At 34.7% G+C, this 16,673-nt stretch overlaps 1 protein-coding gene across 8 annotated transcripts in view; it reads left to right on the plus strand.

Moving 5' to 3' along the window:
• Positions 1-16,673, plus strand: part of IKZF2 (IKAROS family zinc finger 2) — a 150,592-nt gene that overhangs the window by 111,731 nt on the left and 22,188 nt on the right. The window lies entirely within an intron of this gene.

The following is a 16,673-nucleotide window of genomic DNA, read 5'->3' on the forward strand; positions in this document are numbered from 1 at the left end:
ATTATGTGATATATTTGCTTCATATGTATCTGTACATATATCTGTATATATGCAGGTATATCACATAACCCTGGAGTTAGAGCTATTTGAGGAAAGTTCCAGTGTCATGAAGTTTTCATCTTTTTACATGGGGTCAATAAGCCTACGTTATTCTAAACAAATATCTAGCTTTTTTCCAAACATCTTAGGAATGTTGATTTTTTTACGATATTACTTTGTACCCTATTCTATGTTTGACAATTTTTAGCCTAAGAAGTTTGTGCTTTATGTCTAATTGTCAGTTTAAACTATTTTGTCCTATAAAAAGCAACTGGACCAGATGTACCATATAAATATCCATCTGTTAAAACAATAATAACTTCCCCCTCACTGTACATTTTTTTAAATTCTATTATGGAAGGACTGCCTTTTTATTTTTCAAGGCCCTGTAATCCCTAGGACTATATTTTTTCCATAAAAATAGCTCAGAAGTACTGAATACTTATATCAGTTCCCAGTATTGATTTTTTGAAGACCTTATCAGTTAGTGTACTGCCACAAACTCATTAACACATTTTCCATTATTTTTAACTCTATGTTTTATTCAGTTATGCTTTTAACTATTATGAGAAAATACCTGTAAAGTATTATGACTCTGCCTGCTTTTGAATATATTTGAACATTCACCTTTAGTAGAATGTTCAACCAACCAACAGGCATTTTTAAAGTTTAAAAATACATCCTCTCATGTGGAGAAAGGGGATCCCTCCTACATTGTTGGTGGGAATGCAAGTTGGTACAGCCACTCTGGAAAACAGTGTGGAGGTCCCTTAAAAAGTTAAAAATTGAGCTACCTTATGATCCAGCCATTGCACTACTGGGTGTTTACCCCAAAGATACAGACGCAGTAAAGAGAAGGGCCATATGCACCCCAATGTTCATAGCAGCAATGTCCACAATAGCTAAATCGTGGAAGGAGCCGAGATGCCCTTCAACAGATGACTGGATTAAGAAGTTGTGGTCCATATATACAATGGAATATTACTCAGCTATCAGAAAGAACGAATTCTCAACATTTGCTGGAACATGGACAGCACCGGAGGAGATAATGCTAAGTGAAATAAGTCAAGCAGAGAAAGACAACTATCATATGATTTCTCTCATCTATGGAACATAAAAACGAGGAAGATCGGTAGGAGAAGAAAGGGATAAAGAAAGGGGGGATAATCAGAAGGGGGAATGAAACATGAGAGACTATGGACTATGAGAAACAAACTGAGGGCCTCAGAGGGGAGGGGGGTGGGGGAATGGGATACCGGTGATGGGTAGTAAGGAGGGCACGTATTGCATGGTGCACTGGGTGTTATACACAACTAATGAATCATCGAGCCTTACATCGGAAACCGGGGATGTACTGTATGGTGACTAACATAATATAATAAAAAATCATTAAAAAAAAAAATCCTCTCAGAGAGACTGATAAGAAGAGATAACTCCTCATCTTCAAATTCTTAAAAATAAAGCTCAAAAGTGGTATCTGGCTTGGAGTGAGATAGAGCTAACCTTTGACCATATTATTAAAGAAACAATGTCAGATGCTCTCGTTTCAAGTCTTCTCGCATTTTAAGTCTGTTAATTCATCATAAGAATGAAATGTTTTCAAATATATTGTCATGTCTTGCTACGGGATTCACTACCACAGCCACATCATTTCCTTGAATTGCTGACTGGTCAGGAATTCCATAAACCAGAAGGGATTCTAAAGTGCGTATAGCCTTTGTAAATACTCTCCATCTTGTTTTATTAAATTATCTTTCCCTCTTGTGTCTCCTTTTGCCTTCTACTCTTCATCTTTTTCATGGGCTTTTCCTCCCAATCCTTCAATGTTTGCTTCACTATTACTTCATTTTTTGAGGTGACTGCCAGAAAAAAGTATGTAAATAAGTACCTTTAGTTTATATTACATACAAAATTAGTATAATATGGAATTGCTACGGGTTCTAGACCTTTAAATATTAACAATTTGATTATTTGTGAAACGAGTGAAGAGTAAAAAATGTCTGAAAATTAGGTACTTGGCTAAAAGATTATCATTATCAGTTATTTTCATATTGACATTATTTTGAAACCAGATCATCATGACTTTTCTATCAGATTTGTCAAAGAGACCCATTTAAAAAATACTCATCCATGGCCCAGTATGATGACAGACATATTGGATTAAATTATGCTGGTTCAGAAATTGAATCTTGTGTAGCTCATTCATAATAGTGGTGGTGCATTAAGTGTAATATAATTTGTCCTGCAGACTTCCCATGAGAAGGAACTGTTTTCACCTGATTGTAAACCTGGCACCTGGCCCACTTTCTGGGTGATCTCCCAAGTGTGAACTTTCCCCACCCTCCACCCCTCCTTTCCTTTCTGGAGGTGCTCGATAGAGGTGGATTACACTGATAATACACCAGCAGTGTCAGGTGCATACGTGATTTGCATAACTGTGCTGTGCTGATTTCACCCAAGTCCTGATAATGATGCCCACGGTGCCTCTCTCTATGCTTTGCAATAAACACTGGAGAGAGGGGATGGGATTAGTATTTTCATTTCGGACTCTTCAAACACACCCTTAAGGCCCTGCCCATTGAAATATGATCAGGAGGGAAAAACCACTTTCAGTCAAGCTAGCTGGTAAGACGATCCGTGTGATTTCTATCCAGTATGTAGAACACTTTTCTTTTCCAGACCAATAATCATTATATAGTCTACCTTATGTATCCCTCAGAAATTATTTTTTTAAATAGCATACATGATCTCCTCTTTTTTCAAATATCAGTCATCATGCTTCTTTAAATTTCAAACACATTTCTAAAAGGAATTATTAAAGAGAAGTCTTTCTTATAATATATACTCATGTGATGTAGTACTTAACTTTGGCGCATTCTTAGATCAGTTTACGGCTGGAACCTTTCCTTCTTATCTTTTCTATTGTCAGGAATTCTAAAGAAATGGGCAAGAATTGTGGAGCTATTTCTCATTCTTCTCAGTTTTCTACAGACATCGTCCTCATTACAAGTTGACTAGCACAGTTTTGTACCCTGCATGGATGTTCTGTGGACAGACTGAATGTGTGGCCATTTCACATTTTCTCTTCCACATCCCTGAGTCTGTGGGCTTGGCACTCTTGAACTCATGGTAGAAGTGCAAGGGCAGCATGCCAGCTTCATTACTCAGTGTCCAAAAGGGCACATCACACTGTTTTTTTGTTTTGTTTTGTTTTTTTGAGGGTTTTTTGTAAGCTAACCTCCACCCTCTCCTTTTATTTTTCCTACTTGATCCATGTATGTGAGTCAAAAAACCTGTTCATCCACAGCCTGTACTGTCTTGCCAAATCTTGTAAGAAAACTCCCAAATGGTAAAAAAACAAAACAAAACAAAACCCAAAAAACAAAACTTATAAATGAGGTATATAAAAACCAATATCATTCATTATAATCATATAATATATATTTAGAGTATAATTAAATTTTTATTTAGGGTATCATAAGTCATCTATCGGAGTGTTAATCCCCTTACTTTGTACAGAAACATGATAATAAGTATATAGATAGGAATGAAAGATCCTAAGTTCAGCATCTCAAAGAAGAGATCTTGTTCTGTTCTGCATCTGCATCCCTTATACTATATCAAATGAATGAATGAATCTGTGGGTGCTTTCAGTGGAAAATTCTTGCATTAACTAGAAAGTTAGTTTAGGATTGGTAGAGGTCAGTGGTGGTTATATGTATTTCCTAGTAATGATAAATGTCAGTCCATTACAAAAATAAAAGTTAATGGCTAATATTTAATGGGCTCTTATCTTGTGACAAGCACTATTTTAAGGCCTTATTTTAGAGAGAAGGAAAGTCAAATGTAGAGAAGGCAAGCATAGCGTAATGTATAGAGAAATTGGATCATTATGTTGTACACTTGAAATTAATTTTAACATTGTGTGTCAACTATACTCAAAAAATTTTAAAACAGATAAATAAATGAGAGATGCTACCTAACATCCCCACAATCTGTAGTTTTAAATATTGTATGTATGGTTCATTATGTAAAGCTTTATCTTACTGAGGTACAGTAAGATACTTTTACCTAATTTCTTTATTTGTATATTGCCCACAATGTATACTATTTGGATTAGATTTTAAACATACCATACACATCCACACATCCATACACCAAAATGCTCAGTATAATAAAACTAAAGGATCATGTCATACTGAAATAAACAAAGATTTCCATAATGCTTGAGGACATATAGAAATTTAGAATAAAATAAATCTAAGAGCAGTATAAATTATCTTGGTGAGAGTACTTTTTAAAAAAATTATGCTCTGATATAGTAAAAACCTAGTAAAACCACATATGCATATTTTATGCAACTTTTACTCAGGAAAAGCTGGGATATAAACTGCTTTGATTGACTGCAGAATCTATGAACTCAGCTCCCATACTCCTGCTTCCCAATTTCTCTATACCAATCTATTCTCGATATGGTAGCCAGAATTCTCTTTAGAAACCCCATTTAAATCATGTGATTTCTCTGCATAAAATCTTTTAATGGGCTTCCATTGCTCTTCTAATAAACTCAAACTGCTTATCATCACCAGGGGAAGTTCTTCCCACCTCTCCTGATTATATACCATTCTATCCCTCACTGTGTGTTTTTTGCCACATCCTAGGTTCCTTTATTCCTTTCTACTCTTGGGATTTTGCACTGATGATCCTAGAAGTCTCTCCCTTCAGCTCTTTCCCAGTTCTTGGCATGGATGCCTCATTATCCTTCAGATATTTGCTTTAAATGGCTTCTCCTTGGAGTGGCCTTCTATAAGCACCCTGCCTAGAACATCCCCCTACTGATTCTCAATCTTGCTGTCTCTATCTTAAAGTCTTATAAAGCTTGAATCAGAATCTGCAGTTATCTTTGATCTTTTGTTCATGAACATGTTGCCTGTCTCTCCCCACTGTCATCTGAATGTAAGCCCTGTGAGATTATGGGCATCCTCTGTCTTATTTATTAATGTATCCCAGCTCTTTGAATGGTGCTTGGCACATAATAGATAACAAAAAGGTTTTGTCAATTAACTGAAAAAATAATCTGAAAATATACATAAATTGAAAGACAAAATAATGTTTTTATTTCATTCTTGAACAGCCACAATTTTTTACTAATGGGAGTGTGCACCTTGTTGGACACTGCACAACTCCCCACATCTTGGAATCAGATTGGACACCTCCACTCTCATTTCCTGTTCCACATTTATTTTCACACAGTACTTGCTTTGTGTTGCTGCAACTCCTGAAACCTAGTTTCACAAAGATGTGACATCATTGGAAATACTGTAATGTGATATGTTGAAACTGTGAGCAAGTAGTTTGTGTGGTGTCTGAGGGATGTTGAATATTATTATTTCCCTCAAAAATTTAAAATATCCTGTGCTTATCTTGCTTTACAATATTTTTCCCAAGTGTGTGATTCAGTGTCCCATTAAAATTTAAGGATCACAGGCCTAGCACATTAGAGAATTATTATTTTAATCAGAGTTCTGGTTGAGAGTATGGTCAAAAGGCTCTCTCATACACTAGTAGCATGAATATGAATTGGCAAAATCCTTTTTGAGGCAGAACAACAGGGATCAAGAACATTAAGACTGTTTCTATAGAGGGTTCATATAATAAAGCAAGTAATTAATTCAGACAAACTATAACTTATGGGTACTAAAAACTGAAAAAATTATTAAGTGCACCATATTTCATTATTTTTCTTCAGATTAATTTCTGATTCTGTAAGCAATTGTCAAGTAAAATCAGATATCAAGTTCCCATTTTTTGCATTATAAAATTTTTAGGACAGTGGGTGCTTTTAATTTTATTAGAGGAAAATGAATGTGCTATATGCATAATACTGTTGCTGATTTTATATGTATCATGACAAATGGTAAATATATTTTCTGTATATAGATGTTTTTTTGCACGTTTCTGTATGTGTAAACATACATACATCTATATAAAGAATAAAACATTTACCACATGTATTAGTGCTATTGTAATTTGTTTTATAGGTTTCACTAGGATAACTCTTGAAGTGACATATTTCAAGAAAACATAAGTGAACGAGACTTGATTGTGCTATATACCTTCATAACACCCTATGAATTTATGGTAAACATTCCTACTTCAAAATTATTTATGGCTATTTGCTTTGTTCTTCATTTTGGGAGTTATATGGGCGTTCTAGTACAGAGGCAGGTATTTATCTCTAATTCCTAATAATGACAGATGGAGGAAATACTAGCAAATGCTAGCAATTTTTTTTTCTAATTGAATTGAATTGAATTATCAGGATTGTCATTTTCTTTACTGCATCTTTAATTTATGATTTATTGCTCAGGTCAGTTCACTAATCTGTATCTATATCTCTGACAGCTTATACTGATAACTTCTCTTTTTGTTAGTGTAGGATTTTTGTGAGGGACAGTAGATCAAAGGAGACTATATATTAACTTTTGAGATAGTTGGGAAACACTAATCCTGCTATCTTCTGTCCTAGATTCTTTATTATACTATATATTATTTGTTATAATACATATTATAGAACTTTATATGTAATAAACTTCATTTCAGTTACCAGAATTGTATTGGTAACAAAATGTACAGGTTATGTGACCTTTTTGGTATTTAACCCAATTACATATATAACTTTTGCTTTCAAACATGATGAAGTATTAGGAACCAGATTTACCCCCTGACCTGAACAATTAGACTACCAGACAAAATATATGAAATGACTTTTAGACATTGGACAATAGGCACTGCAGGACTAGGATTCCACAGAGTAGAAAAACAAATGTGGTGAGCCCTATGATTATCTGAGCTTACTTCCTAGAAGCAGTTTCCAAGCTATGCTTAGGAACAGGAAACCCAAACAGAGCCGGTCAGTCTTGCTGATTTGAGGAGAAAGGTCAGAATCCATGGAGACCAATGTTCTTGGAGTATAGAGTATAGAGCATTATCATGAGGAAACTGTACAGAAAAAACTCTGGAGTTTTACAGAAGTCCCCTTGATTCTTTCGCTAAATGGTGATCTACCTATGTGTATGAAGAAACTACCTGCAGCTGGGAAAAGAAAGAAAGCAGAGGGCCGAACAATTCCTGGAGCTCATGTAGCAGTGAGAATAGTCAATTCTTGCCAGCCAATGTGGAAAGACTTTGTAATTGTCAGATCATTGAGTAAAATCCTCAGAAAGTTATCGCCTTCGCACTGGGATTAAATTCGCCTTTAGATTAAAGCATTCTCTGGAACTGCCTTTGAAACATAAAAGCAAACATCAAAAAGGTTGAACTGATTCCAAGTAATGTAATGGCATACCAGAATAAGTGAACCACAGTTTAAAGAAATGCAACAAAATCTAGAACCCACTAATGTAAAATTCACAAAATCCAGAATGCCACTAAAAAATTAACAGATATACATAGAAGGCAGAAAATATTACCCACAATCAATCAATAGAAATAGACCCAGAAATGCCCAAATGGTGAAATTAGCAGACAAGGTTGATAAAACAGTTGTTATAAATATACTCCACATGTTCAAGAATATAAAAGAAAATGTGAATATGATGAGAATAGAAGTGATACTAGAGGAAAATGCACAGCATTGTCTTTATATTAAAAAAAAGAAGAAAGGTCTCAAACCAATTAACTAAGCTTTCTTAAGATTTTACAAAAGAAGAGCAAATTAAATCTAGAGAATGTCAAAGAAGGAAATAATTTTAAAGGCAGAGACCAATTAGAGAGAAAACAGGAAATGATACAGAAAAACCAATGAAATCAAAGGCTGATTCTGTGAAAAGATCAATAAAATTGATAAACCTCTAGCCAAGATCAAGCAGTATAAAAACACAACACTCAGTTTACCAACATCAGAAATAAAAATTGGATGTCACTAAAACTCCTATAGCCGTTGGAAGTGTAATACAGGTATATTATGAATAAGTTTATATCAATAAATTCAAGTGGATGAAATAAATTCCTTGAAACACAGAAATAATCCAAGCTCACTCAAAAAGAAATACTATGATAGACTTATATTTATTCTAGAAATTGAAATTATAGTTACAAACCTCCCCACAAAGAAAACTCCAGATTACCTCGCTTATAAATTCTGTCAAACACTCAAGGAAGAAGTAACTCAAGGAAACATTAGGTAACAAATGAAGGGGGAAAAATGCTTCCAAACAGATTGAGTTCAACATTACCCTGATACCAAAGCCTGCAGTGAAAGAGAACTATATAGCCATATCCCTCATGAACACAGAAACAGAAATCCTTAACAAAATTTTAGCAAATAGAATCCAGAAATATATAAAAAAGGATAACATATCATAACCAACTGGGGTTTATCCCAGGAATTCAAAGTTTATTTCACATTAGAAGAATATCAGTGTAATTCCCCATATTAAGAGACCAGAGAGAAAGAAAGAGAAGAAGGGAAGGGAAGGGAGGGGAAGGGAAGGGAAGAAGGGAGGGAGGGAGGGAGGAAGGAAGGGAAAGAAAGAAAGAATAATCATCTTCATAGATGCAGAAAAAGCATTTGACATAATTCAGGATTTATTCATGATTTTTAAAAAAATCACAGAAATACAACAGAAAGAACTTCCTTAATATGGTAAAAAGCCATTTTTGGAAAACTTTGAGCTAATATTATACTACTAATAAATGAATGAAAGTTTACCCTTTAGAATAGGAACAAGGCAAGAATGCCTGACCTCTCCACTTCTATTCAGCATTGTACTAGGAGTCTTGTCAATGCAGTACAGCAACAGAAAGAAATAAAAGACATACGAATTGCACTGGAACAAGACTATATTTAGTTTTAGATGATATAATCACCTATATAGAAAAAGGAAGGAATTGACCCTCAAAAAAGTAAAACTAATGAGTGATTTCATTAAGATTGCAAGAAGCAACATCAATATAAAGAAATCAAACTTATTTCTATAGGCTTACAATGGACAATCGGAAACTGAAATTCAGAAAGCAACATCATTTATTATAAATTATTTCTCTATAAATAAATAGAAATTATTTCTCTAAAAAACATCATTTATTATAGAGAAATTAAAGACCTAAATAAATGGTGAGATGGATTATGATCCTGGTTTAAATGATTCAATACTGTTAAAATGTTAATTCTCTGGAAATTAACACTATCAGTTTAATACAATCCCAATCAATATCCTAGCAGGCTTTTTTGTAGAAAGTAACAAACTGATTACAAAATTTGTTTGGAAATATGGAAGATCTAAAACAGCCAAAATAATTTTGAAAAAGCATGGGGCATCTGGGTGGTTCAGTCAGTTAAGCATCCTACTCTTGATTTCAGCTCAGGTCATGATCTCAGGCTGATGAGATTGAGTTCCACATCAAGCTCCACACTGGGTATGGAGCCTGCTTAAGATTCTCTCTCTCCCTCTCCCTCTGTTTGTCTTGCCACCTCCCTCTCAAAAAAAAAAAAAAAAGAAAGAAAGAAAGAAAAGAAAATGCAAAGGCATATGACTTACACTACCTAATTTGAAGACTGACTCTGTTAGTAGTATCTATTCTTTTAGTTTATGGATACACACAGAAATCAATGGAATAGAACAGAGAATCCAAAAATATAGTCACAATATATGATCAATTGATTTTCAACAAAGGTACTAAGATAATTTAAGGAGGAAAGATAGTATTTTCTATAAATGGAGCTAAAACAATTGGATATCCATATTTTAAAAAAGACTTGCCTGCAAGTGTTGATAGAAGCTTTATTCCTAAGAGCCATAAACTAGAAACAACATAAACTAATGAGTGGATTAACAAACTGTATGAATGTATCACATTCATACAATGAAATACTGCTCAGCCATAAAAAATAATAACTACCAATACATGTAACAGCATGAATGAATCTTAGAATCATCATGCTGAATGAAAGAAGCAGACACAAAGGACTATATACTGCATGATTCAGTTTATATGAAATCCTAAGAAAAGGCAAAAGAGTAGTGACAGAAGCAGATCAGTGGCTGCAAAGGGATTTGGTGCAAAGGAGGAAAATGAAATTTTTAGGGCAACGGACATGTTCTGTATTTTAATTGTGGCAGTGGTTACACAACTATATATACGTCTAAACTCCCTGAATTGTATAAAGTGGGTGGATTTTATTGTATATAAATTATACCTCAATAAATCTGATTTTTAAAAATAGAAATCTACATATATCATAACTCAGAATTCAGGAGTAACAAATATCTGTGAGGAAGAAGGTTGCTTAGAAGAGCCAGTATAAAGCTGTTACCATGTGATTGAACCCTACTTTATCAAATAAGGAAAGTGGGAACTCTAATACAACTGTTTTCTCTCCACCTCTCTGTCTTTTCTCCTAGACTTCTCAAAGTTATAGTTGGGGAGAGGGAGGAAAAACAACTTAAATGTTTTTAGCTGTGTTCCAACAACACATTCCTTTTGGCACTTATGGTGGTGCTGTGGAAATCAGGAAAGGTAGACTCCCACAATCAGTGCCCTGACAAACCATTTATCTTTTATTAGTGGTTATGATTAATTTCTATGCTGTTTTTTCTAGTGTGAAATAACATTATACAGCCCTCTAAAAAGATAGCAGCAGCAATTTAAGAGAAGTGAGTCAGTATAACTTTCCCCTTGAATTTTAGAATTCCGACACATCAGTTTGAAGGAGAATTGATGCAAAGTTTAGTATAAACTATATCATTATCCTCAAAATATGTAATCAACATACCCAGGAGTAAACTTCCATATCAAAATATTTCTTTTTTGTGTTATTACCAGAAATAAAATGATGCTTCATTCAGGGGTTTTTCAGATCTTAATCCCAAAATTTCTTATAATGTTAACTTCAACTCCTTTGATAATATAATTAAGGTCATTATAGTGACCTTAAAATAAATTTTAACTCAACTCCAGACTTACAGAACATGATGATATATGATTTTCTATAGAACCACTGTTTCCAACGTCAGTATGTAAGCAGCCACTTAGGAAGTTTGTTAAACATGCAGACCTCCAGGTAACACTCCCAGAAGTTCTAGGTCCAGCATGGTACCCAAGAATCTCCATTTTAACACACATGCCGGGGAATTCTAACATAGGTAGCCTGCAGTTCACATTTTGAGATCCATTGCAAATGGTTAAGCTACAATGTTTTTGAATATAGGTAGGGAATTTTGTGTTAAAATAGTTAAATAAATAACAGAATAGAAAAGAGGAGATGTGCAACTTTACATTTCCACAAATTCCATGTCTTACTAATGTGTGATTACTCTTTTTGTGGCTAAGCTTTCCTAATATATCATGTCCCTTTTTTAATTAAAATGGAGAGTCATGATACATCCTTACAGAACTATACCATACCAACAACAAAAGTGATATTACATACTGCTGTTTAAACATAATGAAATTAAAACTACATCTGTCTCTACTCCTTCTTAAAACTCCACTAAAGTCACAGTAGACATTTATAGAAGCTTAAATTCATAAGATCAAGGACAATGGGAAAGGATAGAATACCAGCCAAGAGGAGTATGGAAAGCAAATAGGGCGGTAATAGTAAGACAAGACTGAAACCTTTAGTGATTACAGAGGGAAATAAGGGATGAGTAGCAAGCTAACTGGCATCAGAGAATCCTGAAAAGTGGAAGAAACAGGACTGTTGAAGTCAGGTATGGAGATTTGGACTAAATATAAAGATATTTCAAAATCTGCCTACAAAACTGTTAGACCACAGAGCTACTCTCACATGGTACAGCCAGCCAACGAAATCCTCCTCCTCCGCCTTATAGGAAAGTAAATGTATATTCCTTGGAGAAATTGAATTGGAAACGTTCAGGCTTAGGGACTCTAGGGAAAGGAGAGAATAAGGGGGAAACAAAGGATTTCCAGCAAGGAGATTATGTAAAAGACCACAACTGGACATTTAGATTTGTGGCCCCATTCCTTGCCTTCTAGAATACAGACATCCAGCTTATATCACCCTTGGGATTGGAAATTGGAGGTATCTTCTCTAAGGAAATTGAAAGAGAAGACATGGGGATCTAACAATAAAGAGATCACTCTGCAATAGTTTACAAACTTCACCTATGTTTCCTGAACTTCCCATTAGCTTTTTAGTGCTTCACTGTTCAATATGAATGAACAATAAATATTCAGGCAGCAGACATTTAAGAAAGCCCTCTAATACAGTGAACAATATAAAAAGAAAAAAGCTCAGAGAAAAGAGACAATAGAAAGAGGGAAGAAAATTAAAAAAAAAAAAAGATTCAGAAGGGTAAGTTTTGTGCCCAAGAAAAAAAAACAGAAATCTATTTAAAAAAAAAAAAGTTAAAAAACAGGAAAGAGCTCTTAGAAATTAAAATGCATGATAACCAGAAAACATTTAGCAGAAAGATTCAAAGAAAAAGATGAGGAAGTTTTTTGAAGTCAAAAGAGTAAAAGGACAATCAATGCAAGGGAAAAAAGAAGAAATTTAAAGAATCAGTCCAGAAGTTCTAGCATCAAACTAATTGAAATTCCAAAAAGAGGACAGAAAAATAGATTATGATCAGATGGGGGTGGAGGGATATGGGGGAGACTGTGTATTTCATTAAATGGCCTTTAGGACTACTTGATTTTTTCAGGTATGGGTATATGACTATAATAAAAAAAGAAATAATTATTAAATAAGAAAAAGACTAGGAATGCTAAGCGAACTAAATAATTCAATATTATCATCATTCTTTTATCTAGGAAAAATTTGTCCTCTGACTTCAGCAACAAAAATACTATAACATAGGGAAATGTTCAAGACATATTCAGTAAAATAAGTAGAGTCTAAAAAAGTGTATAAAGTGACACAATTTCATAACAAAATGTGTCTTTGCATGTACAGAAAAAATACAAGAAGATAAAAATGTTGAAGATAGTTATCTGTAAATTGTGTAATTATGAATAATTTTTTGGTGAATTTTCATATTTTCTATACAGATGAATTGCTCTGAAAATTGGAAATTTAGTGAAATTTAAGGAAAACCAGTGAGAGAAATATATTTAAAGAGTTAGGAAATGATATTATTAATGAAAACCCAACCTGTTCTTTCTGTGAACAAATCAGCATACTAAACTTGTTGCAGGTTACAAAAATATATAAGACATTGCTCCAGTTTCTCAAGAAGGTCACTGTTTAACATGGGAGATTAAAATGAATGTATAAATAGCCACCAATACAAGATAGAATGTTATGTTTCCTAGGTGTGGAGCCAATATGGTTATGATTCTTTCGTGGGAAAGATCACTTTTGGATGGAAGGTTAGGGAGTTTAGAAATGGCTGAGTGGGATTTCAATGAAGCCCAGATTGTCTGAAGCCATTCCAGAAAGAACTAAGACGCAAGTGTAAAAGCTCAGGGTGATTTTGGCCAGATCCTGGGGTAGAAGATGGGATGTATGCATTGGTACCAGTTAGTGTAGGGTACTGGATGCAAGTAAAGGGATTTCGACTTCGTTCGGTAGAAGTTAAGAGTCAGTAAAGGTTTTTAAGGAGGGGACTAAATAATTACATGAGAGAACACCTGTTTTGAAGTCTTTTATGCTAGCCCAGGCTAGTGATAATGAAGAATTGAAGTTGCATATAGGTTGTGGGATTGAGAAGAAAGGATAAACTTGAGAAACATTGAAAGAGTTGAGTCTATAGAATTTAGCATGTGGGATGTAGGAAAAAAGGTAAGGCGGCAACAAAAGGAGCTGCCTGTTGAGAGTCTAGATTATTAAAACAGTGGTAACAGTGGCACAAAAGAACAGTCAGAATAAAGAAGTAGTTTTGTGGAGGAAGATAATTTTGGATATGTTGAATTTTAGATTTCAGAGGAATATGTGTAAGGCAATACTCAAAAGGCATTTGAAACTATGAGTTTGAAGTGAGTCACTCAGCAAATATGTATTGAGTATCTCCTATGTTTAATGAACACCATAGCACAATCAATTCAAAATTGAGTAAAACATGACCTCTGTCCTTAGGACAAAGCTCTTTGGAACTAGGGAGATGAATAGATATCAAATGGGTAATCACAATGAAATTATCATAAGTAATGCATCAACAGACTATGGGCAAAGTACTGTGAGAGCACAGAGGAGAAAACTCCATCTTTGGGGTCACCCAAACCCATTCTAAAAAGGGTTAAATGACTGGTAGCAGCTTACAACTGTGGGAAACTATACCAGGCATGATTTGGACATTTCACAGAAATGAGGGCTTAATCTAGAGGGAAGAGGGGGAGACCATTATAGTGAGAAGGAGATCTGAAGTTCCGTATCTTCTTATATTCGCCAGGTAGGAGGAGGTTGAGAAGCCAGTGAGGGGGAACACAGAATCTGACCCCAGAAGCTAAAACCAGAGATTCAAGGCAAATGAAAGTTTGAAAGTGGCCAAGAAATTAGGAAGATTTAGAATCAAAGTCCACTGGATTTAGTGATTCAGAAGCTATTGATGACTTTATAAAAATGTCTCAGTAATATCAGAATGAAGGTGTTTCAGATGGTGAGAATGTAATATTTATAAAAATAAATGCAAAATAATGTGTTATACATATTAAGTGAGGGTTTATAGGTATTACACAAATAAACATATAGGGAGTAAGTGTAAACAATATTTTCGTGAGCTTGATTTTTAAGAAATATCAAAGAACTAATAGGAAGTGGTCTTGTGGGGCTAGTTAGAGCCATTGGATCTGGCAAGGATTGTTGTTGGTGTTTGAAAATCATTTTCAAAAGAGTAGTAAGGGCATGATCTCGACTTTGAAGGAGCTAAGTACATGAAAACAAATACAAGGATGACGGCAGTTCCCGGAAATCCTTGAAACCCTGCCTCTCCTCCACCCAACTCCGCCCCCCCCCCCGCATTATCTGATTAACTTGCTTTTCCTTAAATTATCAGCAGAGTGTTCCTACCTCAGGCAGACCTTCCTGTCCACCCTTCTCAAACTAAATTAGGTTCCCCGTGTTATGCTCACACACCATTCTTTTGCTCTATAAAATCTACCATATTCGTAATATATTGCTTGTATATTTGTTAAATGTCTGTCTTCCTCACCAGTCAGTTGCATGAGGATACACACCGTGAGAATTTGTTCTCCACTTTACATTCCAGCCTCATCACAGTGTTGTTGGTACATAGTAGGTTTTCAACAAGTATGTATTAGATGAGAGAGGCAGAAAGATAAGGTGGAGAGCTTCCAGAGTAAATGTCTTAGAGATAAAACAGTTACAGGGTATCAAAGTCCAACATATGTTGCCCAGTATGTGGATTGCTGTAGGGGAACACAGATCAAGATTTGGGGCAAATTGAGGTTATACTGTAGAACAATTTGCTCAAGTTGGGATGAAGAGGAAAGAGTGATGTTTTAAAACAGATGTCAAAATGGGAGAAGCTGAAGTAAAGCAGAAAGAATAGACTGCAAAAATGAGGCTAGTAAAAAATGAGTTTCAGAAATAGTAAAAAAAGTATATGGTCTTTTCTTCCTTGGCAGGTGAGTTAGAAGTTTATTGAGGGCTGTGAGCCAAGGGGAGTGGAAGGGAACTATGTTTAAATGAAGTTCAGAAGGTATCATGTTTATATAAATAAGGGGAAGAAAGTAGAGGATGATATGTTCATAGTAAAACAGGTATCCTAGGACCCAGTTCAACAGGACCGATAAAGGGGAAGACAGAGACAATGAACCTAGTTGACAATGGGCTATTGAGCACAGTGTATGTGCTTAATAAGTATTACTTTGTAGACTTGTTTAGTGCAAATTCACTTATTTCTAGAGAAACAGCATTTAAAAACCCAAAACTGAGTAACAGTGATAGCAAACAGAAGCTTTTTGTAATATGTAACCCCATGTCTTAAAATGCAATTGCATGTAAATATATTTAAACTATTTACATGAAATGTTTTTGACTAAAAGTATATTCTTGTCATTTTTCATATTCTCACACAGTGATAAGGATTCCTCACAATATACAGAGATACCTTGGTTCAATATATAGAAATTCTTGGTTCTGAAAAATAGAACTTCATTTGCTTTGTACGTTTAGAAATGATTAATCCTGCCTTAGATAGCTTTTATTTAAGACTGTTTACCAAAATTATGATCAGGAAATATTGGAGTTTACGCGCACCTCAAATACAATTTAAAAATTTGGTGAGTTTTTATTTTTTGGTTTTTGTTTTTAATCAGAATAGCAAAATTTCTATGCAGCTCTGAATACCTTGCCTTGTTATACTTATTTCAATTCTGCTTGTGACCAGTGTCATAGCATGGGTTTGTAAGGTGACTGGAGTTAGGGATACTATCTTTGACTATGAAAAGAGTGGTCTGTTTGTCCTCTGGGCAAAACAAAGTGATTCCTATGTCAGATGAGGGCCACTGACCTGATTCACACTGTGCTTCACTACCGAGGGCTTTGGCACAGACCAGCTGGTGTTTTATGTTTTCCCTGCATTCATTCAAAACCAAGAATCAAAGTGCTCTGTGATATCCTTGTGAATTGTCGTACAGTAAAACATGTCTCTTTCCATAAGTGTGTTTTTCTTCATTAATTCTTTGAAGTTTTGTTTTGTTTTTCT

Source organism: Ursus maritimus, unplaced genomic scaffold (genome assembly GCF_017311325.1).
Source record: "Ursus maritimus isolate PB19 unplaced genomic scaffold, ASM1731132v1 scaffold_1, whole genome shotgun sequence".
In the NCBI taxonomy this organism is placed as follows: Eukaryota; Metazoa; Chordata; class Mammalia; order Carnivora; family Ursidae; genus Ursus; species Ursus maritimus.